The following is a 14748-nucleotide window of genomic DNA, read 5'->3' on the forward strand; positions in this document are numbered from 1 at the left end:
GAGCCTGCAGCAGCACTCAACCTCCAGCAGCACTCAACCCCCAGCAGCTCTCATCCTTCAGCAGATTACAACCTCCAGCAGCTCTCATCCTCCAGCAGCCGCGAGCAGAACTCTGCTTCAAGCAGCCTCCAGTAGCTCTCAGCATCCAGCCGATAACCTCCAGCAGCACTCAACCTCCAGCAGCTCTCATCCTCCAGCAGCCTTGAGCTGCACTCTGCTTCAAAGAGCCTGCAGCAGCACTCAACCTCCAGGGGCTCTCATCCTCCAGCAGATTACAACCTCCAGCAGCTCTCAACCTCAAGCAGCCTCAAGCAGCACTCTGTTTCAAGCAGCCCCCAGCAGCTCTCATCCTCCAGCAGATTACAACCTCCATCAGATCTCGACCTCCAGCATATTACAACCTCCAGCAGCTCTCATCCTCCAGCAGCCTCGAGCAGCACTCTGCTTCAAGGAGCCTGCAGCAGCACTCAACCTCGAGCAGCTCTCATCCTCCAGCAGATTACAACCTCCAGCAGCTCTCAACCTCCAGCAGCCTCGAGCAGCAATCTGCTTCAGGCAGCCTCCAGTAGCTCTCAGCATCCAGCCGATAACCTCCAGCAGCACTCAACCTCCAGCAGCTCTCAGCCTCCAGCAGATTAAAAACTCAAGCAGCTCTCATCCTCCAGCAGATTACAACCTCCAGCAGCCTCCACCAGTACTCTGCTTCAAGCAGCCTCCAGCAGCTCTCATCCTCCAGCAGATTACAACCTCCAGCAGCTCTCAACCTCCAGCAGCCTCTAGCAGCACTCTGCTTCAAGCAGCCTCCAGTAGCTCTCAGCATCCAGCCGATAACCTCCAGCAGCACTCAACCTCCAGCAGCTCTCATCCTCCAGCAGCCTCGAGCAGCACTCTGCTTCAAGGAGCCTGCAGCAGCACTCAACCTCCAGCAGCTCTCATCCTCCAGCAGATTACAACCTCCAGCAGCCTCGATCAGCACTCTGCTTCAGGCAGCCTCCAGTAGCTCTCAGCGTCCAGCCAATAACCTCCAGCAGCACTCATCCTCCAGCAGCTCTCATCCTCCAGCAGCCTCGAGCAGCACTCTGCTTCAAGGAGCCTGCAGCAGCACTCAACATCCAGAATCTCTCACCCTCCATCAGCTCTGATCCTCCAGTTGGTCTGAGCCTCAAGCATCTACCAACGTCCAACGTCTCATCCTCCAGCAGCCTCGAGCAGAACTCTGCTTCAAGGAGCCTGCAGCAGCACTCAACCTTCAGCAGCCTCGACCAGCACTTTGCTTCAAGCAGCCTCCAGCAGCTCTAAACCACTAGCAGCTCTCAGCCTCCAGCAGGAAACATTCTCCAGCCATTGTCAACCTCCTGCAGCTCTCACCCTCCAGCAGCCTCCAGCAGCTCTAATTCTTAAGCAGCTTTCAGCTTTCAGCAGCTCTCAGCCTCAAGCAGTTCTCAGCCGCCAGAAGTGATCAGCGTCCAGCAGTCTCCAGGACCTCTCAGCATCCAATACCCTCTAACAGCTCTGAGCCTCCAGTAGGTCTGAGCCTCAAGCATCTCCCAACGTCCAGCAACCTCCAACAGCACTCTGCTTCAAGCCATCTCCAGCAGCTTCCAGCGGCTGTGAAACAACAGCAAGTTTCAGCGTCCAGCCGATAACCTCCAGCAACTCTCAACCTCAAGCAGCTCTCAGCCTCCAGCAAGTCTTACCGTCCAGCAGATTACAACCTCCAGCAGATCTCAACCTCCAGCAGTCTCCAGCAGCACTGTGCTTCAAGCAGCCTCCAGCAGCTCTCAACCTCCAGCAGCTCTCAGCTTCCAGCAGCTTCAAGCCTCCAGCAGCCTCAAGCTACCTCAAGCAGCTTTAAACCTCCAGCAGATCTCACCCTGCAGCAGCTCTTTGTCTCCAGAAGCATCCAGCAGCCTCCAGCAGCACTGTGCTTCAAGCCGCCTCCAGCAGCTCTCATCCTCCAGCAGATTACAACCTCCAGCAGCTCTCAACCTCCAGCAGCCTCGAGCAGCACTCTGCTTCAAGGAGCCTGCAGCGGCACTCAACCTCCAGCAGCTCTCATCCTTCAGCAGATTACAACCTCCAGCAGCTCTCAACCTCCAGCAGCCTCGAGCAGCACTCTACTTCAAGCAGCCTCCAGCAGCTCTCAGCATCAAGCCGATAACCTCCAGCAGCACTCAAACTCCAGCAGCTCTCATCCTCCAGCAGCCTCCAGCAGCACTCTGCTTCAAGGAGCCTGCAGCGGCACTCAACCTCCAGCAGCTCTCGTCCTCCAGCAGATTATAGCCTCCAGCAGCTCTCGTCCTCCAGCAGATTATAACCTCCAGCAGCTCTCAACCTCCAGCAGCCTCCACAAGCACTATGCTTCAAGCAGCCTCAAGCAGCTCTCAACCACTAGCAGCTCTCAGCCTCCAGAATACTACAGCAGATCTCAGTGTCCAGCAGGAAACATTCTCCAGCAGTTGTCAACCTCCTGCAGCTCTCACCCTCCAGCTGCCTCCAGCAGCTCTCATTCTTAAGCAACTCTCAGGTTCCAGCAGCTCTCAGCCTCAAGCAGTTCTCAGCCTCCAGCAGTGATGAGCGTCCAGCAGCCTCCAGGACCTCTCAGCATCCAATACCCTCCACCAGCTCTGAGCCTTCAGTAGGTCTGAGCCTCAAGCATCTCCCAACGTCCAGCAGCCTCCAGCAGCACTCTGCTTCAAGGAGCCTGCAGCAGCATTCAACCTCCAGCAGCTCTCATCCTCCAGCAGATTACAACCTCCAGCAGCTCTCAACCCCCAGCAGCCTCCACTGGTAGTCTGCTTCAAGCAGCCTCCAGCAGCTCTCAGCCTCCAGCAGATTACAACCTCCAGCAGCTCTCACCTCCCACCCCCCCACTCTGACATGGTTGAATGCCTTCTCCAAGTCCACAAAACACATGTAGACTGGTTGGGCAAACTCCCATGCACCCTCAACTATCCTCGAGAGGGTAAACAGCTGGTCGAGTGTTCCACAATCAGGGTGAAAACTGCATTGTTCCTACTGTATCGACTAACAGACGGACTCTCCTTTCCAGCACCCTGTGTTCCATAGTTGGAACACACCCTTCAGTCCCCCTTCTTAAAGATGGGAACCACCATCCCGGTCTGCCAACTCAGAGGTACTGTCCCTGATCTCAAAGCAACATTGTAGAGGTGTGTCAACCAAGACAGCGCTACATCATCCAGAGCCTTCAGGAACTCAGGGTGAACTTCATCCACCCCAGGGGCCCTGCCACCAAGGAGTTGTTTAACTGCCTCAGTGACTTCACCCCCGGGGATAGATGAGTTGTCCCCCTCATACCCAGACTCTGCTTCAATGTGCCAGTTGGATTAAGGAGGTCCTTGAAGTATTCCTTCCACCACCCGACAATGTTCTCAATCAAAGTTAGCAGCGCTCCACGCGCACTATACACAGTGCAGTACACCGAGTACCACTTTCCCCTCCTAAGTCGCGTGACGGTTTGACAGAATCTATTCAAGGCAGTCCAAAAGTCTTTTTCAGCGGCCTCTCCAAACTTCTCCCACACCCAAGTTTTTGCCTTAGCCACTACCTGAGCTGTGTTCTGCTTAGCCTGTTGGTACCTATCAGCTGCCTCTGAAGTCCCACAGGCTACCCAAGCCCGATAGGACTCCTTCAGCCTGGTGGCTCCCTTCACCTCTGGTGTCCACCATTTGGTTCAGGGGTTACCACCATGACAGACACCAACCATCTCATGATCCTAGCTCAGTGCAGGAGCTTCAGCAATGGAGCTGCAAAAAATGGTCCATTTGGACTCACTGTCCCCAGTCTCCCTGGTCAATGCTGTTGAAGCTCTGACGGAAGTGTGAGTTGAGAATTTGCCAACCGGGGCCTCCCAGTGCACTCTCACTATACGTTTAGGTGTGCCAGGTCTGTCCAGCATCCTCCCCTGTCACCTGATCCGGCTCACCACCCGGTGGTGATCAGTTGACAACTCAGACTGAGACAGAGTCCAGCCCCTCTTCAGGAGACTGGTTCCAGAGCCCAAGCTTTGCGTTGAGGTGAGCCTGAATATATCTAGCCCGACTATATCATGCACTAACTCAGCCTCCTTTCCCACCAGAGAGGTGATATTCCATGTCCCAATTGCTAGCCACAGTAGCCAGGAATAGATCCGCCAGGGCCTCTGCTGGCAGCTGCTCAACAAACATTGCACCCAACTTTTACAGCACCAGGAGGATGGGCCCATATCCCTTTTTCAGGCTGCGTCCCATGGACTTAGGCCTGGCCACCAGACACTCTCCCTTGGGCACCTTCCCTGGGTCTGGTTCCAGGGCAGGACCCGATAACCCTATCCTGGGGAGAGTCAACTGTTCTGCATAGGGAACAGGGATCCTTTAAATAGCTCTTTGTCTCCCTTTGGCACACAAGGATAACGTAGCGATTCACAGAGGGGCAGTCTATTTACCATTTCCATGGAATCTTAAAATCCCTGTAAAACAGGGATGTTACTGCATTAAATCAATAGCAGAGGATATTGATCTTCTTTCACTCATATTGCTCCAGCAATGTTGAACTTGTCCATCACTCCAGGTGAGACCCAGGTCACGGGCTTGCATCTACTACTTCAACTCAATAAGCAGAAGTCCTCCATTTCTCCAGTTTGCCATGTCCTCCTTGTTGGGCAGTACTATAATTATTTCCTCTATGGCATTTAGCCCAACTGACACAACTAATGTGAGACTTGAACATGCAAGAAAGGAATTTACATACTCTACGCAATTCCAAAACAAAAGCTGAACATATCTGATAGGTTTGTAGCTTGAACCTATTCGCTGGAACGTTGAAGACAATTTAATTACACAGCAAGCAAGACACGAGTAGGCAAGTTCTTTATGTTTTACGTGCACGGGAGAGAACTGAACAAACGCCGTTCCTTCACTTGACCCCAGTTGCTTTCGTCCGCTCTCCCGTAACACTGCTCTTTTATTGTGGTTACATGAATATGCATAGGTTCATTAACATATGACATCTTACATAGGTATGCATGTGAACAAAGAATACCTTGTGTGTGTGTGTGTGTGTGTGTGTGTGTGTGTGTGTGTGTGTGTGTGTGTGTGTGTGTGTGTGTGTGTGTGTGTGTGTGTGTGTGTGTATCTGTGTATCTGTGTGTGGGGGGTCAAACTGTGACCCCAGGAAGACTCCCCAGAGCCGTCCATCTAAACAAAAGGCACTTACACTAAAACAGTTTATCCTACCATAAAACAATAAGACAAGGTACGACCTCTCCCATGCTCCTAAAATGTGGGTGTGAAAGTCAGAGAGCTCTGGAATGCACACAAAGCCTTTTACAGCCTACTAAAGATCACACATCCTATCACTACACAATCGATTATACACCTCTAAGCATATAGGGGTAGATATTTCTAAGCATAAATGACAATCACAATACAAAACCTAACAATATCACTCATGAAAATACACTCTCAGCTTCGCCTACCTCCAATGCCCTGGTTTCATCGGCTGCGTCTTACCTTACCAAGGTTCTCGTCATCGGCATCACTCACCAATGCATGAGCCTGTGGCTATACCGGTGTGTCCATGGTGGGTTGTCTGAATATACCTCTGCGGTGAGTGAAATTTACTTTTCTCTTTATGCTTGCTTAGAGCCAGCAAAACAGAAAACAAAGAGTTTTGTTTCAGCCAACTTCAGCCAGAACTGAAGTTTTCTGTTTTGTTTATAAACCGCCCACAATAACTTTCTGTTTTCAGTATGTGTGAGTTTGTTTTGCAAAGTTTTGTGTTTTGCAAATGAAACATTGTCTGGTCTGGATCTATGTTGGCCAGTAATAAAAGAATTTTTAGTGTTCTCTGTCTGAGCCGGCCTCTTAGTTTTCCACGCTGACAAGTAGAAGAAAGACAATATTTTTTGTTTCTGAGGTGGAAACTAATGAGACAATGTCCTCTGTTTGTGAATCATGTTTGTATTTCCAAGCTGGCTCATTCAAAGACTCTTTATGATGTTACTGAATTAACAATACATTACATTTATTTATAAATAAATTGTCTAAAAGAATGCTTTGGTCACAGCCAGCCCATTCTGAGATTGACAGTTGTGCTGCAGGACTGATAAACCATAGGTTATTAACAGTATTCCTCAGTTAGATTTAGTTAGTTTGATTTTCTGAGTTGGCTATCCAAGAAACCTCCTGAACTGGCCTTTCTTGAGACTGTTGTCTTGCTTGGGGCACCAGCAGAAATTGGCTGAGATCCTGAGCTCACACTGCCAGAGACTGTCACTCTTTCTGGTGCATTCCCAGAGACTCTGCCTCAGTTTAAGATGCCAGATGCAAACTCATGTTGGTACAGTGATGTGAGAAAAGCGTTTGCCCCCTTCCTTATTTCCTATTTTTTGTACGTTTGTCACACTTAAATGTTTCAGATCATCAAGCAAATTTAAATATTAGACAAAGACATTACAAGTAAACATAGAGTGCAGTTTCTAAATGAAGATGTTTATTATTAAGGGGAAACCGATGGCAGTTTATGCTCAAAAACCCTCCAATGCGGTTGAATTACTATAATTCTGCAAAGATGAGAAGGCCAAAATTCCTCTACAGCACTGTGACAGTCTCATTTCCTGTTATAGCAAAAGCTTGATTGAAGTTGTTGCTGCTAAGGGTGGTAAGGTTTAGCAATCACATGTTGCTGTTGTCAGTCTACTGCCAGACTATTGGGTGTCCCTTTATCCTTGCTATCACCCCCAGCATCCTGAAGGACACTGCTTTCCATGTTGCTGCTCTCTTTATGTTTTGTCCTCAGTGTGTCCAGTGAGATGTCAGTCTTGTCTCTGTATTTCTTTACCTTAATTTCTGTTTAGTTGCTCCTCCCCCGCAGTTCGTCTCCTTTGTAAACAAGTGTTGGATTAATTCTGGGCTTACCTCTTGTTTGTTTTGTTATTTCTTTTTTTTAAATCTATTTTAAAATTAGAAACATCCTGTCTCAGAGTGATGCTGAAAAACTAGTTCATGCATTTATTACTTCTAGGCTGGACTACTGTAATTTGTTATTATCAGAATGTCCTAAAAACTCCCTGAGAAGTTGATCCAAAGGCTGCAGCAAGAGTACTGACATGGACTAGAAAGAGAGAGCATATTTCTACTATATTGGCTTATTGGCTCCCTGTAGAATCCAGAATTGAATTTAAAGTCCTGCTCCTCACATACAAGGTCTTGAATAATCAGGCCCCATCTTAATCTTGAGCTCCTTTTCCATTAGTACCTACTCGGATCGACTCACCGCAACTTAACTCGGAACGACTGGTTTTCCATTACACTTGAGTACCCCCTAATGCGTGTAGTCATTGTCAAAGCAACATGGCTAAATGTCCTGTGACATAATTAATATGCGACACAAATGCTACAACAAAGGTGAATTGTGAGGCGACGATACACCTGTTGCTCAGTCTGTGGCTTTTTGTCAGACTCAGGGATCACAGGAGTGTTTTTCTAGACATTTCCCTCATTACCGGGTTTAATAAATGGCAGTTTTAATTTTCTGGAACAAGGCACTCTCATGATTCATCGAGTGACATCACTGACCAGCCAATTGGTGGAATGTAGTCTGACAATGTCATATTTGAGTACCTGGTCGGATTGTTTGGAACCCCAGTTGAGCAGGCACTATTTTAGTACCTGGTACCAGTTACTATGACCTAATGGACAACCCTGAAAACCATAGCAAACTGTGGCGAGTGGATCCGAGTAGGTACTAATGGAAAGGGGGCTTAAATGACCTTATAGTACCGTATCACCCAATAAGAGCTCTTTGCACTGAGACTACTGGCTTTTCTTGATAAAGCATACAGTTAGGACTGGATCAAGTGACCCTGAATCCTCCCTTAGTTATGCTGCAATAGGTCTAGGCAGCTGGGAGATTCCCATGATGCAATGAGTGCTTCTTCTTCAGTCACCTTTTTCACTCACTATGTGTTTGTACACCTCTCTGCATTTAATTATTTGTTAATATCGGTCTCTCTTCCACACAGGGATGGACTGGGACAAGAAATCTGCCCGGGCATTTTGACTAGAGACCGGCCCACCGGGTATTATAGGAAAAGCCATAAAGCCTTTGAATGAAAACAAATGCCGTTATGACAGTGATGTACACTGTCTTGTTGGTATATACAGTATGTATGATTTCTATACATTTTACATCAGATGACAACTTTGGTTGTAAGATTCAGATAATTATTTATTAAAAGCTAGACATTTTCAATAAGAATAAGAAAGAAAAGTATTTCTTTGTGCCCCCCTTTCCCTGTTAATGCCCTACCTGCCCCCTGTCAAAACTTCGCTAGACCCGCCCCTGCACAGTTACCAGCTGTCAGCTACATAGAAAAGCATCCTGGTGTTATTTGTCTCTCAGAAGCAGTTCATAACTTCCCTTTAACTCATCCATGTCACCTAAAAGATAAACCTGTTTCTCCATCACCTCTTCAGCTGTGATGATTCATGGTTTTATCTTCATGTTTCCCTCTCACCAGATATCCAAACTGATATCATGACAAGCACCTTTTATGGCCGTGGCTCCAGCAAACATCAGCTGACACTAGAAAGTAATATTAAATAAATTCTAACAACAGCTTATCAAGCTTCAGCGTGCTGCTGTTGTTTAGCGCGACATCCGCTGGTTTCCTCTTTCTGGCACAAAGTGGGCGATAAACAAACAAAAAGAGAAAAGCCGATCAGCTGATCATTGATCGGTTTCATGATTGAAGTAGCAACAGGAGAGGGAGGAGGAGAGAATGAGAGAAGAAGAGGCCGCTGTGCAGCGTAAAGACAGAATAACTCCAGCTTTGTGTCTTTTTTTCATTCTAGCGTTCCTTTTCACCTCAATGCGGCTACCTCAATACCATTTTCTTCTGTTTGTCTGTGATAAGGTTGCTTTCAGAGCCATTGCCCAAGCAAGGGGGAGGGTGCATCTGACCTCCTCGGCTGTAATTGGTCCAGCCCAGAGTTGATCATGACCAATTGGCCAATCCACCACCTTTCACTGTTTATATCGTTACAAAAAAACAAAAAAAAACATTGGCCTATAAAAACAAAAAAAATCACCATCGGCCCAAGGCCAGTCCAGCTGTGCTTCCACAGGATGTCTCTGTGCTGTCATTATCCGCTCACCCCAACCCGTCGTGGCTGTCATGTTCAGAGGCATAAGAGTTCAAGAGACGCTTTGTAGAGCAACTCAAACTCGTACTTTATTGTCAAAATCCCTGTAAGTCATTTCTTTTCTGCTGGTTCACAATCAACCTTCACTTACTGTTAAGTCTTTCACAATAAAAAAGGTTACACTAAAACAGAATAAACCACATCCTCCTTCCTTTGAAAACACCACAGTCTTAAGAGAATATATACTGCATATATGAAAACTATAACTCTCTTTGCTCTTTTTTCCCAAGAACCGTTTACAGAACACTGTCTTTATTCCTTACATTTAAACCTTTTTTCTCCCTTTCATAAATCCAGTCTTTGTTGCTTTATGACAAGCCTGCCAAACCTAGTTCTGACAGGACATGGGTCAGCTGTCTTTGGTAAATGGACTGGTTCTTATATAGTGCTTTTCTACTCTGTCTGAGCACTCAAAGTGCTTTATACAACAAATTCATTCACCCAATCACACAAGCACTTCTTCTAAGCTCTATCTAACATTCATACACAGTCACACTCCGATGGATGCATTGGAGAGCAACATGGGGTTGGATGTTTGGCATGCAGACTGGAGCAGACTGGGATCAAACCACCGACCTTCTAGTTAGTGGCTGACCTGCTGTACCACCTGAACTAGCCACCTGCAGCTCTGGAGTCAGAGTAAGGCAAAGGTTAAAATATCAATACTACAGTCTAAATATCAGGAGCGCAAATCAATATGCTTTCAGCTTTCAGCTCTGGAGTCAGAGCTGCAGGTGCTAATTGGTTTGATGCGGGCAAGGCGCCCTCTGTTGGTCTGATATTTCTGTCATCCAGTAATTCAGCTGTAGCCTTAGAATCTGTGTCTTGATTGACTGGTGCGTGTGATGGTGTGTCCGCTGTGAGGAGTGCTTGGTTAGGGCTTGTTGTCCTAGCAGGCTGACGAGTGGCTTGTGGTCATTCTCTAAGAAGAAGTGTCTCCCGATTAGAAAATCTTTAAATCTTTCATACATTCCCACGTTAATCCAAGCGCCTCCTTCTCCACTTGTGCATACCTCTGCTCCGTTTCCGTTAAAGAGCGAGATGCATATGCCACAGGTCTCCATTTGTCACCCGGTCCATAGAATGAGGCATCTGCAGACAGTTTTAACTCTTTGTTGCAATTTGTTGAGCACTGTGTGCAGTCTGGCATTGTGCTCTTGCTGATCCTATTCCCAAATGAGGATGTCATCCATGTGACAAACCACTCCCAGCAGCCCATAGAGGATCACTGACAATCCTCTGGGGCTGAGGCTATTCCAGAAGGTAGCGCCCAAAGAGGGTAATGAACGTTGTGTAGTGTGCTGACTCTGGTGACAATGGAACCTGCCAGAAGCCTTCAATTTGCATCCAACTTACTGAAGACTTTTGCTCCAGCCAGGAATCCAAGTGCCTGTTCAACTGAAGGCAGGACTTTTCTCTGCACACTGCTTCATTGAGGTGAGTAACGTCAACATAAAATGCACACTGAGTCATTTTTTGTTGGCACAGTGACCATACCTGCATACCGTTCTGTTGGTTCTTCGACTCTGCTGATTACTTCCATGTACTCCATTCTTTCCAGTTCCTGTTTCACTTTTTCTAACAAAGGGATGGGGACCCTTCTTGGCTAGGGAAAAAGGCACAGCATTCGGTTTCAACTTAATAGTATAAGGTTGCTGCATTAAACCCAATCCCTGACCCAGCTTTGGGTAGTTCTCATTCAACACATTCATGTCTATGCTGTCTGCTCTACACACAAGGTTCACACACCCTTGACAATTACTGGCCTGCTTAACAACGCTATGTGAAAAAATTTTATAATATACACATTTTCTTGTATTTCTTGTTCACCTTTGCATAATGTTTCTCTGCACATACCCAACACTTCAAGTGGAGTACCACCTGGTCTATCTGGTTTACATAACCTTGTCACATTTTAGTTTATGCAGTAATACATCTTAGCTGGGATAACAGAGACATCTAACTTTGTGGTTTCTGATAGTAAGGACTGACCAAGGATCTGAACCTGTGTCTACAGAACCAAGGAACACGAGTGTATCATTACCTTTCTCTGTTTCTATCACATGCACAGATTTAACAGATTTGCACAGAACAAATGAAAATAGTCCAAAACAAAGAACCATAATTTCAGGAGGCAGACCACATGGAAGGGGGCTGTGCTGAAAAAGGTCCGGAGGCCAATCACGTGGAAGAAGGCAGTGCCGAAACAGATCCAGAGGCTGACTGCGTGGGAAGCGGCGGCGGCACAGGTGAAGCAGGTCCAGAGGCCGACCACATGACTTGGTGGATGGATGTGGCCTTGCAGGCCGTGCAAGACCTGGAGGAGCCAGCAGGTGTCCTGACGTCTGGCAGAGATGGAGCTGGACCAGATGGCACGGCGACCTCCAGCAGAGACAAATCAGATGGTGTGGAAAACTCTGGCGGAGACAAACCAGACAGTGTGGAACCTCTGGCTGAAGCCTAAAAAATAATTATATTATACTTATATGCAAGACCCACCCAAAATATGAAATACTCATCATTTTCTTTAAACCAGGGGTATCAAACGCATGACCAGCGAGCCAGATGGCACAATTATATCTGCCTGTGAGACAATTTCATATGCCAGTAATTAATGGCCCATTGGTACGCGGGAGCTGAATGTTCAGCCCTGCTGAGAATCCATGCAGGCAAGGCTGGGACTTTATTTTGATGGTCACACCATGCAGCCAATCACATGCAAAGACCGACTGTGATCATTATGTGAAAGAAGGAAGGGGGAAAGACATTACGAAGACAGCAAGTGTAGTAGTACAGGCCAGGTACACAGAGAGGCAGGGAAATGCAAGGGGAAAAGTGAAAAAACTAGCCAGCAGGCTAAAGTGATACCCGTTTTTATTTTCAGCCATTTTCCATTGTGGTGGAGAAAAGGTTTAAAACTTTTACATGCCTTAAACCTCATAGTACATGCTTAAATATAAGGCTTTTATGAAAACACTGAGTGAAAACTGCAGCCTTAAAAAAGCCTAAATTTACAGTCCACTATTGAATATTACACAAAATAAACATTTCTTTGAATGGCAGAGATGCAGAAATGTCTGCATGTACCACAGAGCCATGGTTCAGTGTCTGAGTATCTAATTGAGTCTCACAGGCCTGAATGTGCACTTAAAGCAGTTTTCCCTCTCCCAAAAATGCCCTCTGACAAGAAAGCCTATTTTGTGTCATTCAGTACTGAAGAAATTTCAACTTTCACAAATTCTGCCAAATTAGAAAAAGGCTTAGCTATATTTCTAATAAAAACTCTGTAACTTTCTGAAGAAAAGTTTATGGTTACTAGAAATTTCTTAGTGACTGTAATATGAATCTGTGATTATGCATACCTACTAATGATGTATTTTAAAGTAATTTTTTAACCTTAAATGTGCTGTGAAGTGTTAGTAATTGTCACAATCCTGGGTCTTTTGACCCAGCGTTTTGAGGTTTTTTTTTATTTTGATGTTTATGGATTATGTTTAAGTTCACTGGGTTTTCTAAGTTCATTTGTTTATTTAGATTCCCTTTGTGTTTTCTACCCCTGTATTTAAGTTTCCCTCACTATTTATGTGTTTCATGCTTTATGTTGCCAAGTTCATGTTGTCATGTCTGCGTCCCATTATGTTTCCTGTTTTATTTTGAAGAGGTCTTGTGTTTCTATGGTCAGTGTGTTTGGTTTACTCTTCCCCTGTGATGTCATTATGTTCATGTGTGTCAGCTGTTTCCCCATGTGTTTCCACTTCAGTCATTATCCTCCTGTGTGTATTTAGTCCGTGTGTTTTCAGTCATTCCTTGTCAGGTCGTTTGCTGTGTTTACGTCATGCATTCAGTTCTTTTCCATACCTCCATGCCAGGTTCCATGTTGAAGGTTTTTTCCATGCTTTAATCTTAGTTCACCCAGTTTAGTTTATTTTTCAGTTTCACCTTTGCCTTTTGTTTTGTACTTCTTTACCAGCCTTAATAAACGGTTCATTTTTTGTTATTCCACGTCACGTTTCGCATTTTGTTTTGGTCTGCATTCGAGTCCTTTTTCGCAATACATACAGTCTGCCTCAGCCAGACTGTGACAGTAATGTGCAGTTAATGAGTTTAAACTGCAGCTAAAATATCATCAGTTGGTCTATAAACTGTTCAAACATCAGTCTAAAACCTAAAATGGTCATAGCTGCATGAAAATCTCGACCTGAACAGGTTTGTTGTTTTATATTAACGGGTTTTGATAGTTTTCTTTTGGTAAAATAATGTGCTAAGGATGAAAAACACAGCACTCCTTAATTGTTGCTGCTGTTGTTATTACAGTCAGGTGATGGCAAGAAAATGAATAAATCTCATTAGTTGATGTGAACGTACACTGCGTTCCAAATTCTTATGCAAATTCTTATTTAAGTGTCACGAAGATTAAATATGTTATTTTTCAATTAAACTCATTGATGGCATTGTGTGTTAGGGCTCTTCGGATCACTGAAATCAATCTCAGACACCTGTGATAGTTAGTTTGCCAGGTGAGCCCAATGAAAGGAAAAACTACTAAAGAAGGATGTTCCACATTATTATCGTACTGTTAAGAGATTTGTGGCTGAGTCAGAGCACAGGTTCGTGCAGATAAAGGCACAATGAGGAAGGTTTCTGCCAGACAAATACATTGGATTAAGAGAGGCGCTGCTAAAAGGCCATTGCAAAGCAGCAAACAGATATTTGAAGCTGCTGGTGCCTCTGGAGCCCCATGAACGTCAAGGTGTAGGACCCTCCAGAGGCTTGCAGTTATGCATAAACCTTCTATTTGGCCACCCCTAACCAGTGCTCACAAGCTGCAGTGGGCCCAGAACTACATGAAGACTAATTTTCAAACAGTCTTGTTCACTGATGAGTGCTGTGCAACCCTGGATGGTCCAGATGGATGAGTGGTGGATGGTTGGTGGATGGCCACCATGTCCCAACAAGGCTGCAGTGTCAGTAATGACATGGTGGAGTCATGTTTTGGGCCGGAATCATGGGGATTCTGAGCTGGTCGGCCCCTTTAGGTTCCCTGAAGGTGTGAAAATGACCAACCACTTTCTTCCATGGTACAAAAAAAAGGGCCGTTCTTTCTGCAACAAAATCATCCTCATGCATGACAATGCACCATCTCATGCTGCAAGGAATACCTCTGCATCATTGGCTGCCATTGGCATAAAAGGAGAAAAACTCATGGTGTGGCCCCCATCCTCCCCTGACCTCAATCCTATTGAGAACCTTTGGAGCATTCTCAAGCAAAAGATCTATGAGGGTGGGAGGCAGTTCACATCCAAACAAGCGCTCTGGGAGGCTATTCTGACATTCAAGCAGAAACTCTCCAAAAAACGCACAAGTTCCATGGATGCAAGAATTGTGAAACCGCTATCAAATAAGGGGTCCTATGTTAATATGTAACAACCTATAAAATGTTTTGAAACTCTGTTGTGCATCATAATTTGGGACAGTGCATTTTAAGTGTGTTATTTTTGAAAAACATACATCACTGGGATGTTTGTTCAGTAACATTCGAATT

Source organism: Oreochromis aureus, linkage group 7 (genome assembly GCF_013358895.1).
Source record: "Oreochromis aureus strain Israel breed Guangdong linkage group 7, ZZ_aureus, whole genome shotgun sequence".
Taxonomy (NCBI): domain Eukaryota; kingdom Metazoa; phylum Chordata; class Actinopteri; order Cichliformes; family Cichlidae; genus Oreochromis; species Oreochromis aureus.